This window comes from Somniosus microcephalus, chromosome 7, assembly GCF_052327205.1.
Source record: "Somniosus microcephalus isolate GS21.2 chromosome 7, FLI_Smic_1.0, whole genome shotgun sequence".
NCBI classification, from domain to species: Eukaryota; Metazoa; Chordata; class Chondrichthyes; order Squaliformes; family Somniosidae; genus Somniosus; species Somniosus microcephalus.
Genome location: NC_140993.1, coordinates 117,366,490 through 117,379,998, shown reverse-complemented (window position 1 = coordinate 117,379,998; position 13,509 = coordinate 117,366,490). Strand labels below are relative to the sequence as shown.

The following is a 13,509-nucleotide window of genomic DNA, read 5'->3' as shown; positions in this document are numbered from 1 at the left end:
TTGGCACATTGGATCCAAAACTGGCTTAGTGGCAGAAGGCAGAGGGTGATGGTGGAAGGTTGTTTTTGTGACTGGAAGCCTGTGTCCAGTGGGGTACCGCAGGGATCGGTGCTGGGTCCCTTGCTGTTTGTGGTCTACATTCATGATTTGGATGTGAATGTAAAAGGTATGATCAGTAAGTTCGCAGATGACACGAAAATTGGTGGGGTGGTAAATAGCGAGGAGGGAAGCCTCAGGCTACAGGGCGATATAGATGGGTTGGTCAGATGGGCGGAACAGTGGCAAATGGAATTTAACCCTGAAAAGTGTGAGGTGATGCATTTTGGATGGACTAACAAGGCAAGGGATTACACAATGAATGGTAAGACCCTAGGAAAGACAGAGGATCAGAGGGACCTTGGTGTGCATGTACATAGATCCCTGAAGGCAGCAGAACAGGTGGATAAGGTGGTTAAAAAGGCATATGGGATACTTGCCTTCATTAGCCGAGGCATAGAATATAAGAGCAGGGAGGTTATGATGGAGCTGTACAAAACGCTGGTAAGGCCACAGCTGGAGTACTGTGTGCAGTTCTGGTCGCCACACTATAGGAAGGATGTGATTGCTTTGGAGAGGGTGCAGAGGAGATTTACCAGGATGTTACCTGGGCTGGAGCGCTTCAGCTATGAAGAAAGACTGGACAGGCTGGGGTTGTTTTCCTTGGAGCAGAGAAGGCTGAGGGGGGACCTGATTGAGGTATACAAAATTATGAGGGGCATAGATAGGGTGGATAGAAAGGAACTTTTCCCCTTAGTAGAGGGGTCAATAACAAGGGGGCATAGATTCAAGGTAAGGGGCAGGAGGTTTAGAGGGGATTTGAGGAAAAACCTTTTCACCCAGAGGGTGGTTGGAATCTGGAACTCACTGCCTGAAAGGGTAGTAGAGGCAGGAACCCTCACAACATTCAAGAAGCATTTGGATGAGCACTTGAAATGCCATAGCATACAAGGCTACGGACCTAATGCTGGAAAATGGGATTAGATTAAACAGGGCTTGATGGCCGGCGCGGACGCGAAGGGCCTCTTTCTGTGCTGTATAACTCTATGACTCTATGGCCTAGAAATTGGGTACAGCCCGGCTTGAGGCGTTAGAACTGGCGCTGCGCAAAATTTATAGCCAGACGAAACTTATCGCCGCCTGGCGCGATATTGGGTTGAATCGCCCCTAAAGGTGATTGAGGCGCGAATTCAGGCGCTACACGGGACTCCTAAGGCGCTAAACTTCCGGCGCAACCCAATATCGGAGCGGACGGGCTCAGCGCAGGTGCTCTCAATTACCGATGACCACGAGACTTCCAGGCGCCGGCCGGCTCTTAAAGGGGTGGGTCAGTTAGCTTCAGCATCCACACTCTGCGCCTTGCAGGCCTCAGAATCAGCGCAGGCCCTTCTCTGGCGATAAAAACTTGGACCAGATGGAGAAGGTGAGACAGAGAGCAGAGCGCTTCATCAATGAGGCTCTGGAGCAATTGGTGCCCGCAGTGGAGCGCCGGCAAGATGTTCTCTACCCAGACAATGGCAGGAGGTCGAATCATAAGGACTACCGACGAGCTTGGAGGGATGTATGCAAGAGGGTCAACTCCAGCAGCATGGTGACCAGGAGCCCTGTCCAATGCAGAAAGAAATTCAACGACCTCACTCGGGTCGTGAGGGTGGGTATTGTTCCTGCAAACTTCTGCATCCCTTCATTTGCACCTGACTTTATGGCTACAGGGTGGCCTGTGCCCCATTGGCCATCTGCCAGCAAGCACCCATGGCCCTTTCTGGGCACACACATGCACATTTGACTCGGCATCATGTAAGGGCTCTTGCACCATGGGGGGCATGAGATGATCATTCAGGGCATCAGCTAACATTACTTCCCCTCCTTTCCCCTGCAGTCCATGCTGGTGAGGATTGGCAAAGACCAGCTTCGCACCAGTGGAGGACCTCCACAAGTGGTCACTCTCACGGATCTCGAGGAGAGAGTCCACCAGATTCTTGGAGGACGTCTGAATGGTCCTGTAACCACTGCAGCTACCGACCCCATTGTCGACAGCGATGGTAAGGTTCTCACCTCTTACAACTGTCTCCTTCTACTTGTTCCCCCCGCCAGCATGCTTTCTCACTGTGGACCCATGTCATAGCCTTGCCGCAATCTGGCATCCCTTGCTGCAAACCTGTCCTTTTGCTAAAGCCACTCTTCCACCTCCCTGCTTTCAGATGCTGCATCACCAGCTCGGGAGCCGGGCCCTCAAGCTGCCAGTGCCAGTGCCTCCGACGGCTCAATGAGAAAATTACTGTCCAACAGAAGGTCAGCAACTCTCTCCAGCAACGATCAGGATGGCCGGCCCAAATGGCTGCAGCTTTTATACTAGTGCTGTCCCCTTTAAATAGCGCCCCGAGTCCGAGAAGGGCCTGGGAACGCTCCATCCAACTGTCACTAATAGCGCCAGGCGGAAAGGTTGCGGGCGCCACCGAATATCCGGTCCGGGGCGCAAAAATGGCGTTGCACACTGAAATGACGTCATGATCTGCCTGCGCCCGCGGGCGCGCGCAAAGAGTTAGCGCTGGCACTAAAATCATACTCAATATGGGAGGTGGCGCTATATTCACAGCGCCCGCCTGAAAATTGGGTAACGCCCCAATTCTCGGGCTCTTTAGGCGCTAATCGCTGGCGCTACCAACCGACTTTCTAGGCCTGTGACTCTATGTCTTGACAACATAATGGTTTACATTTTTCCGACATTAACCAAACTCTTAGAAAGAAAGAAAAGCTTGCATTTATATAGTGCCTTTCACATCCTCAGGAGATCCCAAAGCACTTCGTAACCAATTAATTATTTTTGAGTGGAGGCAGTTTTTTTCTTGGCATATATTGCAACCAATGTGAACACAGCAAGGTACAGGTAGACTACCCTTTATCCGGACTTCCGAAAACCGAAACCCTCTAAAAACCGAAGGTTTTTTCGGTCAGCGTAAGTCGTGCGCACGACATGACCAGAGTGGCGCACGACTTACAGGCCTAGCCGGATAAGGGATAGTGTAGCATTTTTCCGCACTTCTGAGAACCGAAATCGCTCAGCGTAAGTGTACCAGCCTTTATCCGCACATCCGAAACCAGAAAACCTCTGAAAGCCGAAAGTGGAGCAAAGCATGACTTCTGAAAACCGAAATGCGCACGACCACGACCCCCGCCGACCCCCACCCCCGACCCCTTATTTATCCCACCCTTTCGGATAAGGGATAGTGTATCCTTTATCCGCACTCCCGAAAACCGAATTACCTCTGAAAACCGAAGTGTTTTCGCACACCTTCCGAAATCCGAAATTTTCCTAAAACCGAAACACGGCTGGTCCCGAGGTTTTCGGATAAAGGATAGTCTACCTGTACCACAAACAGCAGTGTGATAAATGACCAGTTAATTGGTTTGGTGGTGATGGTTGAGGGGGAATGTTGGGCAGAAAGGGAGAATTCCCCTGCTCTTCTTCGAATAGTGCCATGGGATATTTTACATACATCTTAACAGACAGGTGTAATGTCTCATCTGAACCCCTTATTTCTGTTCAATAAATATGATACTACTAGGATAAAGAACAATCCACAAAAGAATACCACCCTAAGCTGCTGGATGACAGAGCACCCTTTCAAAAAGAATGGTATTGGAAAAAAGTTGTGGAAACTACTTTCAAAAGATTTAAATGTGATGAAAAGAAAAGTTCAAATAGACAATCAAGAGTTACTGTAAACTTCAGTCCTAGTTGGATAAAGTTTGCTGATTCCAAAAATTAAAAAAAATGTAAAAATGTTTACCTGTTCTCCATTAGATAATAAATTAAAAGTAAAAGATTTCTGAGTTACTTGACATTCAATTGTGGTGGTACAACCATCATTCTCTCAAATTAGTACAAATATACCAGTGAGTTTTAAATATGTTTTATTCTATTACTTCAGTTTTCTGAGTTATAAGGACCTAGAACAAGTTAATCAAGCTTCCTGGTTACAGATGACTCCTGAAGCTGGTAATGAATAGTCATCAGCTTCCTCTTCCTGCTAATGCTGGTTTGTCACGCAGACCTGGCTCTCCTTCCTCCTCCATAAGTAGACCTCTTTGGAGGGTGAGCATGCAATACAACATAATTAACTGGGAGATTCCAGTGGGACCATTTTGCAGAGACCCTCCTGAAAGATCCAAGCATCTAAATTGACCCCAGCTCTATTAGGAGTCTTGTAGCAGCCTAGGTCTCTGTACCAGTGTCTGCAGGTGTTGTGGGCATCCATATTGGTATCAACCACCAAGGTCATACTGACTATCCTTTGTCGCCAAGTAGCCATTGATAGCTTCATGAGCGCTATCTATGACAGCCTGCACCTTGAGGAAGTCAGCAACACTCATCTGAACAGCTCTGCTCTATTGCTGATACGGACATTCCAAAACTGATGAACTGCTCTCCTTCGGCAAATAAGGCATGAGTAACCTGATGGAGGCTGTCATATGCTGCCGATTGACTGAAATTAGTTATGTCTCTCTAGTAGATTGGAATTATCCTAAAGCAAACAAATTCAAGGCTGTGGTGACTTTGATGGGCAGTGGTGAAGAGTCCGAGAGCGGGAGCAGTCAAACAACAACAACTGCAAAACCGCTAAAGTAACGTCATAACCAGGGAAGGAGTTGATTTGTAAGTAGGACATGGTGAGTATTTCTACAGTCCAGTCGTTAAAGTAAAGGTAAGGTCCCTAGTGTATTTAATATTCTTTAATTTAAAGGAAGTAAAGGGAGTAAATTAAGGGTAGGACATGGCAGGGCAGCTCGGCAGCGCTCCTCCTTTGCTATGTGGGAAGTCAGGGACACTTTTGGTGTCCAGGGCGAAAAAAATGTGCAGGAAGTGTCTCCAGCTGCAGCTACTCGAAATCTGCATTTCAGAGCTGGAGCTGCGGCTGGAGTCACTGTGGAGCATCCGGGAAGCTGAGATCTTCGTGGATAGCACATTTAACGAGGTGGTCACACCACAGGTAAAGAGTGCACAGGCAGACAGGAAATGGGTGACCATCAGACAGAGTAAAAGAACTAGGAAGGTAGTGCAGGAATCCCCTGGGTCCATCTCCCTCTCCAACAGATTTTCCGTTCTAGATACTGATGGGGAGATGCTTTCTCAGGGGAATGCAGCAAAAGCCAAGTCCATGGCAAACCCGCGACCTCTACCACTTAGAAGGACAAGGGCAGCAGACGCATGGGAACATCACCACCTACAAGTTCCCCTCCAAGCCACACACCATCCTGACTTGGACCTGTATCGCCGTTCCTTCACTGTCGCTGGGCCAAAATCCTGGAACTCCCTTCCTAACAGCATTGTGGGTGTACCTACACCATATGGACTGCAGCGGTTCAAGAAGGTGGCTCACCACCATCTTCTCAAGGGCAATTAGGGATGGGCACGAAATGCAGGCCTAGCCAGCGACGCCCACATCCCATCAATGAATAATTAAAGAAAACTACGAGTGGCTCAGTTGCACAGGAGGGGAGGAAAAAAAGTGAGAGACAATAGTGATAGGGGATTCTATCGTAAGGGGAACAGATAGACGTTTCTGTGGCCGCAGACATGACCCCAGGATGGTATGTTGCCTCCCTGGTGCCAGGGTCAAGGATGTCACTGAATGGCTGCAGGGCATTCTGAAGGGGGAGGGCGAACAGTCAGAGGTCGTGGTTCATATTGGTACCAACAACATAGGTAGAAAGAGGGATAAGGTCCTGCAACAAGTATTTAGGGAGCTAGGTAGCAGATTAAAAAGCAGGACCTCAAAGATTGTAATTTCTGGATTACTCCCGGTGCCACGTGCTCGTGAGTATAGGAATAGGAGGATAGAGCAGATGAATGCGTGGCTAAAGAGTTGGTGCAGGAGAGAGGGCTTTAGTTTCCTGGATCACTGGGTCTGCTTCTGGGGAAGGTGGGACCTGTACAAGTCGAACGGGTTGCACCTGAACCTGAACGAGACCAACATCCTTGCGGGGAGGTTTGCTAGTACTGTTGGGGGGGGGGGGGGGGGGGGGGGGGTTTAAATTAACTTGGCAGGGGGATGGGATACGGAGTGGAGCTATAGTAGGGGGTGATGCACAGCCAAATATAGAGGAAAAAACAAGTCAGCCTGGAAGGCAGAGCAAATAAGTAATGGCACAAGGGAGTATGCAAGGCTGGATGGCATTTATTTTAATGCAAAGAGTCTTGCGAGTAAGGCAGATGAATTGAAGGTGTTGATGAAGACATGGGAGTATGATATTGTTGCCATCACAGAGACATGGTTGAGGGAGGGGCAAGACTGGCAGCTCAATATTCCGGGGTATAGAATCTTCAGGCGAGACAGAGGGGAGTGTAAGAGGAGGGGGTGTCGCAATATTAATCAAGGAGTCAATTACTGCTGTAAGGAGGGATTATATCTTAGCAGGTTCCTCTAATGAGGCTATATGGGTAGAGCTTAAAAACAAAAAGGGGGCAAGCACTTTGCTGGGAGTGTACTATAGGCCCCCAAACAGTCAGGGGGAGATAGAGGAACAGATATGCAGGCAAATATCAGAGAAGTGTAGAAATAATAGGGTAATAATAGTAGGGGATTTCAACTTCCCCAATATTAACTGGGATAGCCAGAATGTGAAAGGCTTAGAGGGTGCGGAATTCTTAAAGTGGATCCAGAAGAGCTTTTTGAGCCAGCATGTAGAAAGTCCTATAAGAGAGGGGGTGGTACTGGACCTGATTCTAGGGAATGTGGCCGGGCAAGTGGTAGAAGTGTCAGTAGGTGAGCATTTTGGTGACAGTGACCATAATTCGGTGAGATTTAAGGTAGTCATGGAAAAGGACAAAGATGGACCGGAAATAAAGGTTCTAAATTGGGGAAAGACCGATTTTAATATGATAAGGCAGGATCTGGCCAAAGTGGACTGGGATCAGCTACTTGTAGGAAAATCCACATCAGAGCAGTGGGAGTCTTTCAGAAAGGAAATAGAGAGAGTACAACACCAACATGTTCCCGTAAAGGTCAAGGGTGGGACCAACAAGCCCAGGGAACCCGGGATATACAAGAATTGATTAGGAAAAAAAGGGAGGCTTTTGGCAGATACAAAGGACTAAAAACAGTGGAAGCCCAAGAGGAGTATAGAAAGTGCAGGGGTGGGGGGGGGGGGGCGGGGTACTTAAAAAAGAAATTAGGAGAGCGAAGAGGGGGCATGAAAAAACACTGGTGGGCAAAATAAAGGAAAATCGCAAGGTGTTTTATAAGTATATTAAGGGCAAGAGGATAACCAGGGAAAGAGTAGGGCCCATTAGGGACCAAAGTGGCAATCTGTGTGTAGAGCCGGAAGATGTAGGTGAGGTTTTAAATGAATATTTTACATCTGTGTTCACTGTGGAGAAGGATGATGTAGGCATAGAAATCAGGCAGGGGGATTGTGATATACTTGAACAAATTAGTATTGAGAAGGAGGAGGTACTAGCGGTTTTAGTGAGTTTAAAATGGATAAATCCCCAGGCCCAGACGAGATGTATCCCAGGCTGCTGTGCGAGGCAAGGGAGGAGATTGCAGGGGCTCTGACACAAATTTTAAGAACCTCTCTGGCCACAGGGGAGGTGCCAGAGGACTGGAGAACAGCTAACGTAGTACCATTATTCAAGAAGGGTAGTAGAGATAAACCAGGGTAGTACAGGCCAGTGAGCCTAACATCAGTGGTAGGGAAATTATTGGAAAAAATTCTGAGGGACAGAATTAGTCTCCACTCAGAAAGGCAAGGATTAATCAAGGATAGTCAGCATGGCTTTGTCAGGGTGAGATCATGTCCAACCAATTTGATTGAATTTTGAGAGGGGGTGACTAGGTGTGTGGATGAGGGTAGTGCAGTTGATGTAGTCTACATGGACTTCAGTAAGGCTTTTGACAAAGTCCCACCTGGGAGACTGGTCAAGAAGGTAAGAGCCCATGGGATCCAGGGCAATTTGGCACATTGGATCCAAAATTGGCTTAGTGGCAGGAGGCAGAGGGTGATGGTTGAAGGTTGTTTGTGTGACTGGAAGCCTGTGTCCAGTGGTGTACCGCAGGGATCGGTGCTGGGTCCTTTGCTGTTTATAGTGTACATTAGTGATTTAGATATGAATGTAGGAGGTATGATCAGTAAGTTCGCAGATGACACGAAAATTGGTGGAGTGGTAAGTAGCGAGGAGGGAAGCCTCAGGCTACAGGACGATATAGACGGGTTGGTCAGATGGGCAGAATAGTGGCAAATGGAATTTAACCCTAAAAAGTGTAAGGTGATGCATTTTGGGAGGACTAACAAGGCAAGGGAATACACAATGAATGGTAGGACCCTAGGGAGGACAGAGGATCAGAGGGACCTTGGTGTGCATATGCATAGATCCCTGAAGGCAGCAGGACAGGTAGATAAGGTGGTTAAAAATGCATATGGGATACTTATATTCTATGCCTCGGCTAATGAAGGCAAGAGCAGGGAGGTTATGATGGAGCTGTATAAAACACTAGTTAGGCCACAGCTGGAATACTGTGTGCAGTTCTGGTCGCCACACTATAGGAAGGATGCGATTGCATTGGAGAGGGTGCAGAGGAGATTCACCAGGATGTTACCTGGGCTGGAGTGCTTCAGCTATGAAGAGAGACTGGACAGGCTGGGGTTGTTTTCCTTAGGGCAAAGAAGGCTGAGGGGGGGACCTGATTGAGGTGTACAAAATTATGAGGGGCATAGATAGGTTTGATAGAAAGGAACTTTTCCCCTTAGTAGAAGGATCAATAACCAGAGGGCATAGTTTCAAGATAAGGGGCAGGAGGTTTAGAGAGGATTTGAGGAAAAACTTTTCCACCCAGAGGGTGGTTGGAGTCTGGAACTCACTGCCTAAAAGGGTGGTAGAGGCAGGAACCCTCACAACATTCAAGAAGCATTTAGAGGAGCACTTGAAACGCCATAGCATACAAGGCTACGGACCACGTGCTGGAAAATGGAATTAGAGTAGACAGGGCTTGATGGCTGGCGCAGACACGATGGGCCGAAGGGCCTCTTTCTGTGCAGTATAACTCTATGACGCTGCTGTTCTAATATTGGAGGTAGGCTAAAGATTTGGTTCCAAAAGCCAGCATGCCATTCAGGGCTTCCCTCCCCAAGCACAGGGTCCTCAAGCAGAGCTCCTAGCTCTGTTGCAGGTCGGAGGGCCAGGGTAGTTTTCCTATGTACAGTGGGTACTGGCTGGAGGGTCACATCACATCCTCCTCCTATGATGTCAGATAAGCCAGGCTTGTGTTCCCCCTCAGTTTCTTCCTACAAAGAAGAAGAAACAGGATGCCCACGTGAAATTCCACAGAGCTCCCTCTACACTCTAAGCCCACAGTCGGGGATGTGGCTCAGTGGCAGAGTGCATGTTTTGCATCTATGATGCCCGGTGTTAAATTGCTGGCATCTCCATACACTTCACACTTCGAATTTGTGGAACAGGTTACTGGCATGGGTGGGGGAACAAGAAACCTTAATCTGTTTCAAGAAGGAACAAGACAGGTTCTTGCCAACAAATGGGATTCAGGGTTATTAGAAATGGAGGAGAGAGAGAGTGGGAGAGACAATGTTAAGAGGGGTGGGGGAAAGCAGAACAAAAGAGAGAGAGAAAGAAAAAGCATAATGGGGCAAGACACACAAACAGACCATGTTGAGCCGGGTGAGAGAAGAGAAAGGAAGAAATACCCTGTTGTGGGAGGTAAAGGCAGAGAACCTGTTGGAGTGCAGAAATTATTGGGGGGGGGGGGGGGGGAGGGGGGCGGACTGGTCAGTAAGGGAAGAAAAAGGGAGAAACACTTTTGCAAGGGGGGGTGGTGTGTAAGGAAACGAGGGGTGCATTTGTGGTTCTGCCATGAACAGGGGGGCTCAGAGCACAGAATAAAACAACATATCCCCTTACAGCATAACCAATGTTATAGGAGGAATAAAAAAGCTTTCACGCAGAGAAGTGAAAATACAGAAAGCAGAGCCAGGAAATAGGTTTATTATATGTATGTATGTATTTTTGTTGCATTTACACATACTCACACAGGAAAACATTTTGCTAAACTGTGTACAAGGGAAAGAGCAATGACATAACTAGTAATGCAATGTTATCACATTACTTATTGCACATCATTACAAACTATTCAATTTTATTAAAATTACAAATCCAAATATAAAAGACCCTCCTCCCCACTTTATTCACACTCTTAGTTTGAGTGAGGTGGGGGGGGGGGGGGAGAGGTTTGGGGGGGGCGGGAGGGAAGAGGGCTGTAGGACTGGAGAAGGTTACAGAGATAGGGAGGAACAAGGCCATGAAGGGAATTAAACATAAAAGATGTGAATTTTAAATTTGAGGTATTGGAGGACCAGGAAGTAATGTTGGTCAATGAGGACTTGGTGTGGATAGGAGTTTTGGATAATATAACTAAAGAAAGACTTGCATTTATATAGCACCTTCCACAATCTCAGGCATCCCAAAACACTTTACAGCCAATGAAGTACTTTTGAACTGTAGTCACTCTGTTGTAATTGGCAGCCAATTTGCACACAGCAAGTTCCCACAAACAGCAATGTGATAATGACCAGATAATCTGTTTTAGTGATGTTGGTTGAGGGATAAATATTGGCCAGGACACCAGGGAGAACTCCTTTGTTCTTCTATGAAATAGTGCCATGGGATCTTTTCCATCCACCTGAGAGGGCAGACGGGGCCTCAGTTTAACATCTTATCCAAAAGACGACACCTTAAAGTGCCGTACTCCCTCAGTAAGGCGTTGCAGTGTTAGCCTAGATTATGTGCTCAAGTCTCTGGAGTGGGACTTGAACACACAACCTTCTGAATCAGAGGCGAGAATGCTACTACTGAGCCACAGTTGACAGTATATTTTGTATTCCGCTCTGCATCCTACGGTTAGATGCGACTTTAACCTTTAAAGATAAGTACAATGTGAATTCGGACAGTGTGTGATTTGGACCATGGAAATTCCTCCCTGCAATACAGTTTCTGTCATTACGGCAGATATAATGTAATCTGCTTTATTTTTATGATCTTGCTACATCTTAAGAACATAAGAAATAGGAGCAGGAGTAGGCCATTTGGCCCTTCGAGCCTGCTCTGCCATTCAATAAGATCATGGCTGATCTTCGACCTCATCTCCACTTAGAATCATAGAGGCACAGAAAGAGGCCATTCGGCCCATCGAGTCTGTGCCGGCTCTCTGTAGAGCAATCCAGTCAGTCCCATTCCCCCGCTCTATCCCGTAGCCCTGCAAGTTTATTTCCCTCAAGTGTCAATCCAGTCTCCCCTTGAAAACATTGAGTGTCTCCGCTTCCACCACTTCCATCGGCAGTGAATTCCAGGTCATCACCACTCGCTGTGTAAAACATTTTTTCCTCACAGCCCCCTGTATCTCTTGCCCATTTCCTGCACTATCCCCATATCTCGATTCCCTTAATATTCAAAAATCTATCGATCTCTGTCTTGAATATACTCAACGACTGAGCCTCCACAGCCCTCTGGGGTAGAGTATTCCAAAGATTCACCACCCTCTGAGTGAAGAAATTTCTCCTCATCTCAGTTCAAAATGGCCGACCCCTTATTCTGAGACTGCGACCCCTGGTTCTAGACTCCCCAGCCAGGGGAAACATCCTCCCTGCATCTACTCTGTCAAGCCCTGTAAGAATTTTGTATGTTTCAATGAGATCACCTCTCATTCTTCTAAACTCTAGAGAATCTAGGCCTAGGCTACTCAATCTCTCCTCAAAGGACAATCTCCCCATCCCAGGAATCAGTCTGGTGAGCCTTCGTTGCACTTCCTCTATGGCAAGTATATCCTTCCTTAGGTAATGTGACAATACTCCAGGTGTGGTCTCACCATGACCCTATATAATTGCCCCACTAGTTACAGCCTGCCAACCCAAAAATGACCCGTTTATTCCTACTTTCCGTTTTCTGTCCGTTAACCAATCCTCAATCCATGCTAGTATATTACTCCCAATCCATGAGCCCTAATTTTGTTTTTAACTTCTTGTGTGGCACCTTATCGAATACCTTCTGAAAATCCAAATACATCACATCCACTGGTTCCCCCTTATCTATTCTGCTTGTTACAACATCAAAAAACTAACAGATTTGTCAAACACGATTTCTCTTTCATAAATCTGTGTTGACTCTGCCCAATCCTATTATTATTTTCTAAGTGCCCTGTTACCACGTCCTTAATAATAGATTCCAGCATTTTCCTTATTACTGATGTCAGGCTAACTGGTCTGTAGTTCCCCATTTTCTCTCGCCTCCTTTCTTAAGTAGTGGGGTTACATTTGCTACCTTCCAATACACGGGAACCCTTCCAGAATCTATGGAATTTTGGAAAATGACAACCAATGCATCCACTATCTCTATAGCCACCTCTTTCAAAACCCTAGGATGTAGGCCATCAGGTCCAGGGGATTTATCGGCTTTCAGTCCCATTAATTTCTCCAGTACTTTTTTTTTCACTAATACTAATTTCTTTCAGTTCCTCATTCTCGCTGGAGCCTTGGTTCTCCACTATTTCTGGGATGTTTCTTGTGACTTCTTCCGTGAAGACAGACACAAAGCATTTATTTAATTTCTTTGCCATTTCCTTATTCCCCATTATAACTTCTCCTGATCAGCCTATAAGGGACCCACATTTACTTTTCCTAATCTTTTCCTTTTTACATACCTATAGAAGCTTTTACAGTCTGTTTTTATGTCTCTCGCTAGTTTACTCTCATATTCTATTTCCCCCTTTATCAATTTCTTGGTCCTCCTTTGCTGAATTCTAAAATCCTCCCAATCCTCAGACTTGCTACTCTTTTTGACAAAATTATAAGCCGCTTCCTTTGATCTAATAATATCTTTAACTTCTCGTTAGCCATGATTGGACCACTTTTCCTTTGGGGTTTTTGTGCCTTAAAGGAAAGTATATTTGCTGTAAATTATGTATTAATTCTTTAAATGCTAGCCATTGCTTGTCTACCATCATACCTTTTAATGTAGTTTCCCAATCTACTGTAGCCAACTCACCCCTCATAACTATGTACTGTAGTTTGTTTTGTTTAGATTTAAGACCCTAGTTTCGGATTTAACAAAATCACTTTCAAACTCAATATAAAATTCTATCATATTATGGTCACTCTTCCCTAAAGGCCCCTTTATTATATCATTGTTAATATTTGTCTCTTTGTGGCTTTTTTAATATCTTTAACAACTAGTACTGTGTTTCATCTCATATATGTTGTGTGCTGTTACTTTCTCTATTCTGTTAAGTATCCTATATTTCACTATAAAATCTCCTTCAAGGTAGTTACCAGCAATGAGGGGTTAGTTATGAAGAGAGAATTGAGAAGGTCGCGCTTTTTCACTAGAACTGAAAAAGTTAAGTGGTGACCTCATAGAGGTCTTTAAGATTATTAAGTGTTACAATAAGATAAAGAGAGATAGACTGT

At 46.1% G+C, this 13,509-nt stretch overlaps 1 protein-coding gene across 3 annotated transcripts in view; it reads right to left on the bottom strand.

Moving 5' to 3' along the window:
* The window catches only part of spidr (scaffold protein involved in DNA repair), a 354,308-nt gene that overhangs the window by 70,601 nt on the left and 270,198 nt on the right, over nucleotides 1-13,509 (bottom strand). The window lies entirely within an intron of this gene.